General features: G+C 40.7%; 1 long non-coding RNA gene across 1 annotated transcript in view; it reads right to left on the bottom strand.

Annotated features, from left to right (window-relative positions):
• Window positions 1-3,925: 3,925 nt before the first annotated feature.
• LOC111817820 overlaps window positions 3,926-6,647 on the bottom strand; it is a 3,765-nt gene continuing 1,043 nt past the window's right edge. The window contains exons 2-4 of the long non-coding RNA XR_002821926.1: window positions 6,327-6,365; window positions 5,856-5,936; window positions 3,926-4,472 (exon numbers count right to left, since the gene is read on the bottom strand). This is a non-coding gene — a long non-coding RNA (uncharacterized LOC111817820). The remainder of the gene's footprint in view (window positions 4,473-5,855; window positions 5,937-6,326; window positions 6,366-6,647) is intronic.

Genomic DNA, 6,647 nt, shown 5'->3' on the forward strand with positions numbered 1-6,647 from the left:
GATCCTCTGATGGGTAAATTGGCAAGCTGCCCTAGTGAGGAGTCTCCATGTAGATTCAGAATTAGCTTAAGGAGATTTTGCATCCCAACAAACATTTTTGTACTCTCATTTAAATAATTAGGTGTTTAGAAAAATTTCTTCACTAGACAAATGAAGATTATTTTTTGTTTTACTTTCTTGGCAAGCTGTGAAAATATTTCAGTGGTCAGAGGATATATTAAAATGTATAGCTGAGTCAGATGTGGTGGTTCGTGCTTGTAATTCCACAGCTAGGGAGGCTAAGGAAGGAGAATCAGTATTTGAGGCCAGCCTGACCTACATGAGATCCTCCTGTCAAACAAACAAACAAACAAACAAACAAACAAACAAACACACACAGCTGGGTATGCTGACATAGCAACTCAGGAGGCTGAAACAGAAGTGTTAGAAACCACCCAGACACAGGCTTTGTGTGAGCAAGACTGGATTTATTCTGTCTGGGTGCAGAAAGGCTGAGATCATGAATAATTTCAACAGCTAGCCAGAAGAGAAGTTAAGTTTTTATAGGGCTTGGGATTGTGGTTATAATCTCAAGGAATCTGGGTGGAATGTTTTGGACCAAAATTCCCAGGACGGTCAGTACATACGTGTAGCTAATATTGGATTTCTTAGTGCCAGGGAGACTGTATGTCCTGACCTAAATTTTCTTTATGGTCATCTCTTCTGTTTGCCAAGGGCAGCATGGCCCTTTAGTGGTTTCCTGTTGTTTGTGAAGGGCTGCATGTTTGCTGAAACATTCTCTCTCAGGTCAGGCATGACAAGAAGGTCAGCTTGGGTAACTGAGACCTGTCTCAAAGTGATAAAAATAAAAAAGGACTGAGGCCGGGTGTGGTGGCACCTGCTTGTCATCCTAGTACTAGGGAGGCTGAAGAAGGAGATCACATGAATTTGAGGCCAGCCTAGACTACATAGTGAGTTCAAGGTCAGCTTGAACTGTGTAGTAAAATTCTGTAACAAAAACAAAAACCTGGGGATGTGGTTCAGTGGTGAGAGTGATTGACTAGGATATGTGAAGCCTTGGGTTCAATCTTTAATGCCACAAAACTCAAAAACACAACCACTCAAACCCACAAAAACTCCCCACACATACATGGTTGTACAAATGGGTTTATTTGGGTGAAATGACATGAAACAGTAAAAATAAAAACCTTATAAATGAATTGCTTTCAATTATATTACCCCAGAAAATGGCTAAATAAATTTGTAATACGAGAAGAACTCCAAGGCAAACTTATTAACATTTGTTAAGATAGCAAGATGACAATTTCTTAGAGTTTAATACATTATTTGTAATAGTACCAACCAGGAAAGTGTTTGAATGGTGCACAGAGGGGAAAAAAAAAAAAGGAAAAAACGGGGTGGGGAGAAGGGAGAGATAATAGGAAAAAGAAACAGAAAATTTAAACAAAGAAACTTTAGAAAGAGAATTTATTTTCTATTTATTTATTTTTTAAATGTTTCCTTTATTTATTATTATTATTATTTTAAGGGTCAGCTCAGCCCAATCTGGGGGCGGGGCTGGCATGGCATGTGGGTGCTGAGGATCAAACCAAGGTCCCTGCATGCTTGCCTAAGCTTGCCTAAGCAGGTGCTTTAGACCACTGAGCTATCTTGCTAGCCCAAGAAAGAGAATTTAAAGTTGACCAAAATTTAAAAATGTTCCCCTTCACATATACATGCATACTACAACAAATATTAGAATCTAAAAACTGGCAGCCTATTTTTAATGCTTGAACTAATATTTTCAGAGGTATATAGCGAAAAAGTATTGTGCTTACAAAGACAATCTTGCCAAAACCACAACTATGAATGTTTTCATTTTCTTTCTTTCTTTTTTTCTTTTTTAGACAGGGTCTCACTATGTAGTCCAGGTTGGCTTTGAACTCATTCTGTAGCCCAAAATGACTTTGAACTCACAGGTATCCTCCTGCCTCAGCCTCCTCATGGCTGGGATTACAGGCATGTGCCTCCATGCCAGGCAGTTTTTTTTTTTTTTTTTTTTTTTTGTATTTTAGGAAAGGGTCTATAGGGTGTTCAGGGTCTCACTACTAGATCAGACTGAGTGATCCACCTGTTTACAGCCTCCCAAGAGCTGGGATTACAGGTGTGCACCACCACGCTCACCATGCCATCTCAGCGCGCCCTTGGGGTGGGGCCAGCACAGCAGGCCAGGGACTGAACCCCAGATCCTGCATCTGCTTGTATGAGCTATTTGGCTGGCCCTCAGTTTTTGTTTTAAAAAAAGGAAAAAAAACTGTATTTCTTTTCTACCATCAAAGAAAAGTATAAAGAATTTTTTGGGGCTGGGGAGATGGCTCAGTAGAATAAGCACTTCCCTGGCAAGCACAAGGGCCTGAGTTCAATCCCCAGTTCCACCAAAAAAAAAAAAAAACAAAGTTATGAAAGGAACAAAAATGCACGGATTCTACTATCTCATTCTTCAACTATATTTTTTTTAATATGTATTTGGTACAGTCTCATTACGTAGCTCAGACTCGTAGTGATTCTCCTGTTTTTAGCTTTCCCAGCGCTAGAATTAAGCACTCCCAGACTCAGTCGTGGCCTACAGGGCCTGGGGGTGGGTCTGGCCTGGCATGAGGCCTGGGGGACAGAACCTTCCCTGGTCCCTGCGCTTGCCTAAGCAGGTACTTAGTTGCTGAGCTATCTTACCAGCCCTCATTCTTCAAAACCGAGTAAACACTTGTAAAACTTTCCTTCATCTATTACCAAGTGCCTAGAGCAGCCAGCCTACACAGACCCAGGGGCATTCATGTTAGAATATTCCATAATGATCTGGGAGCAAATATTTTTGGCAGAAATACTTAATGTACAGGGAAAGGTTCCCCACAAAATAATTTAGCATGTTGCATTTAGTCAGGAATCCTTTGGGGAAAAAAAATGCTACTATCACACTTTATAATATTCTTAGTAGCATTCAAGTCATTTATAACATTATGAACTCTGAAGTGTATGTAAGTTTTCCTTCTTTTTTACTTTTTTTTTTTTTTGTATTTTAGGGAAGAGTCTAGGGTGTTCAGAGTCTCACTACTAGACTGGACTCAGTGATCAGTCTATTTACAGCCTCAAGAGCTGGGATTACAGGTGCACGCCACCACACCCAGTCTCAATTGCTGTCTCAGTGTGCCCCAGGGGCGGGGCCAGCAAGGCAGGCCCAGGGATCGAACCCCTGGCCCCTGCACCTACTTGCAGTTGCTTTAATCTGCTGAGCCATTTGGCTGGTCCTTCATTTTTTTTTTTTTTTTTTCTTCAACAGATGGCAAATTACGAGGAAGAAGTAAAAATATAGAGAAGATCCAAAATTGCCACATGTCACTTTAAAGTTATGTTTTCAGCTGGGTGTGGTGGCACGTCTATAGTAGTAGCACTTGAGAGACTGAGGCAGGAGGATTGCCATGAATTTGAGGCCATCCTGGACTACATAATGAGACCTTGTCTCAAAATTTTTTAAAAAGTTATGTTTTCATAGTAAAAGTCCTAAAACCAATATAGAAAACTGTTTGGCTAGACACTCATCTTTCTCTTTTAAATAACAAAGTTGGGTACAGTGTTACATACCTGTGGTTTCAATTACTGGGGAGGCTGAAGCAGGAAAACTACATAAGCCCAGAAGTTTGACGCTTGCTTGAATGACATAGTGAGACCTCATATAAAAAAAGTTATTTTTTTTCTCTGAATGCCTTCAGGGCAGGTTTGGCTGGCTTGAGTTCTAGGGATCGAACCGCAGCAACCTGAGCCTGACTGCTGTGTTGAAGCAGGCACAAAGAGCTGAGCTAAGGGGCAGACCCCCCTAAAAAAATTTATTTTAAAGTAGCATGGTTTGAAGAAAAAAGAAATAGGATCACAAAGTTCTGAGTTCAAAATTTGTGTTTTCTAGCATTTCATTGCCTTAGGTAAGTCACAATCTTTTGGAATCTCAATGTCTTAGTTACTAAAATGGGTCTCATAATGCCTACATCTCAAGGCTAGTCCTAGTATTAGAAGAGATATAATTTAAGTACCTAGCATAATGTTCTTCAAGAAAAAGTTAGCTCCTTCAGTTTTTTCAAAAAGACACTGAAAAATATTTTTCAAGTCTGACATATGCCAAAATAATTGGCTGGGCAGGGGGTGAACACGGCAAAAGACTATAAAGGTAGTTTCATCCAATTTTTCCATTTACTATGCATTTAATGTTTAATAAACAATAGTTTTATTAGTATTATTTTGAAACCACATTAATATCTGAATTGGTTCCATCCCTTGCAAGTAGGCTTTTAATTTTGTTTTCAATTGATTTAGCAGAGGGTAAAATTAACCTTCTTACTCACACTGTCATGACCAGGGTGGACAGCTCCTGCACCACACCTCGCCAAGCCACCAGCCACTCCACTGAAAACGCAGCTTCCAGTGATCCTAGACCCTGCAGTAAAAAACTAAAAAAAGGCAAAGTTTAGTGTAACAAAAGATGGTTTATCTGGGGAAAAATGATGGAAAAGAAAGAAGACCGACAGCTACTGTGAGATGGTAGGGGGCTTCAGAGCCAAAAGTCCACAAGCTTAGTTCCAGCTCCTTATATGGGAAAGACGACATGGGCACGCATCACTGTCTATCAGTTCTCTGGGTGATCTTTGATCTTTTGGCCATTTGGCCTTTAGCTTTCTGTCTGTCTCTTCTGGCCATTCTGTGCCTTCTGGCCATTTGGTTTCTTTCTGTCCCTTGGTACTGAAAAAGTAAAGGGGGAGGGCCTCTTAGGAAGGCAGCTTAATTAGTGATTAAGTAAAGGGGATATGTGTACACATGAGTATCTGGTGTAATATTATTAATGATGCTAAAGTGAGAAAATACATACATGTGTATACATGTACGTGTGTGTGTCTTACGTACTAGATAAAAGTGTCATTAGGTGGTTTGCATTTTGTCAGGTGGGTGAGGGGAGCTGGCTTTCCTGGTAATAGTGTTGTTTGGTACCTCTCCCAAGCCTAGCTAGCTTTTCCTTCCTTTGTTTTTCTAGCTACTCTAACTGCACTCTACCTGTGAGGGCAGAAACTGCTTTTGGTAAGTCCTTCCCCCATCCACTATTTTTTTTTTTTTTTTTTTTTTTTTTTACTGGGACATAGCTCAGGACCTTGCACTTGCCAGGCAGGTACTGGGCCACTGAGTTATATCCCTGGCCCCAAAGCTTTTATCCTATCTTTCCCTACCTACAAGAACCCTCTGTCCCTACAATATCATAGCATGGTGTAAAATGTTAGGAAAATCAAGTCTTTCTGGAGCACAGGTAAAAACCAGTTCGAATGTATACTCATACGTCCAAAAAAAAAAGCAGTGATGGAAAAACAGTAAAAAGTTAAACAATTTGTCTCTGAAGGTTGATGAGTATAATTCTGTCTCTTAAAACTTCAATTACTACTGTCATCCCACATGTATTCTAAGAATAAGCATGTGTCTCAAATTCTAGTATGGGCAGTACAGAAATAGCCCTTGCAGGGCTGTAGAGAAAGGATCATAACATGGAATTTGGAGGCTTATTCACGGGGGTCTGTAACCCGAAAGCCCTATATGTGAAGTTGTGTCTAAAAGCATTTCACATCTTTTTTCATCAGGAGGCTGATCAACTATCACTTTACTTGTCACTAGTTTTCTCTAACCATCTTACTTAAAACAGAGGCCTTGCCCATTCAATCTTTTTTCTCACCATGTTTCTTGAAGAGCTCTACTAGAACCTCAAATCTGGTGGGCCTAGACAGATAATTCTGGAATGAATGACAGGTCTGCATCAGATTTTTTTTTTTTTTTTTTAGATAACTGTCTCATACCTGGAACTGCTGAGCTCAATTGATTCTCTTGCCTTGGCCTCCTGAGTAGCTTTAGATAAAGGCCAGCACCTTCACATCCACCTGTCAAATTTTTAACAGACTAGAGTATATTAAAAAAAACAAACAAAACAAACAAACTACAAAGGTTGGCCAAAGAGCCAGGAGATTAAAGCGTCTGCAAGCAGGCACAGCAGCCAGGGGTTCGATCCCCTGGCCTGCCTTGCTGCTCCCCCCTCCCCCCATGGCAATTGAGACAGGGTGTGGTGACGCCTGCCTGTAATCCCAGCTCTAGGAGGCTGTAAACAGGCCGATCACTGTGACTTTGATCTAGTAGTGAGACCCTGAAAACCCTGTAGACCCTTCCCTAAAAATATACAAACCCTCCCCAAAACCCCCACTACAGTTTTTTATTTACAAATGGATAGGTCAGAAGTTATCAGAAGCTTTCTTTAAGGTAAGGAGGATCCTTACCTTAAAGTTCATGAAAGGCCAAGTTCATGAAACCTTGGGCTTAAAAGAAACATGTCACTGGCTGGCAAGATAGCTCAGCAGTTGAAAGCGCCTGCTTAGACAAGCTTAGGCAAGCACAGGGTTCAATCCTCTGCACCACATGCTATGCCAGCGCAAGCACAGGGTTCAATCCTCTGCACCACATGCTATGCCAGCCTCGCCCTCCCTCCACCCTCCTCCACAAAGCAAACCTGTCTCTAGTGCCCAGGCAAAGGATTCATATACTCATTGAAGAGAAAGTGTGGATTTTTTTTTAATTATTTATTTATTTTTATTTATTAC

The sequence above is a fragment of the Octodon degus genome, unplaced genomic scaffold, assembly GCF_000260255.1.
Source record: "Octodon degus isolate 3935 unplaced genomic scaffold, OctDeg1.0 scaffold00071, whole genome shotgun sequence".
Classification (NCBI taxonomy): domain Eukaryota; kingdom Metazoa; phylum Chordata; class Mammalia; order Rodentia; family Octodontidae; genus Octodon; species Octodon degus.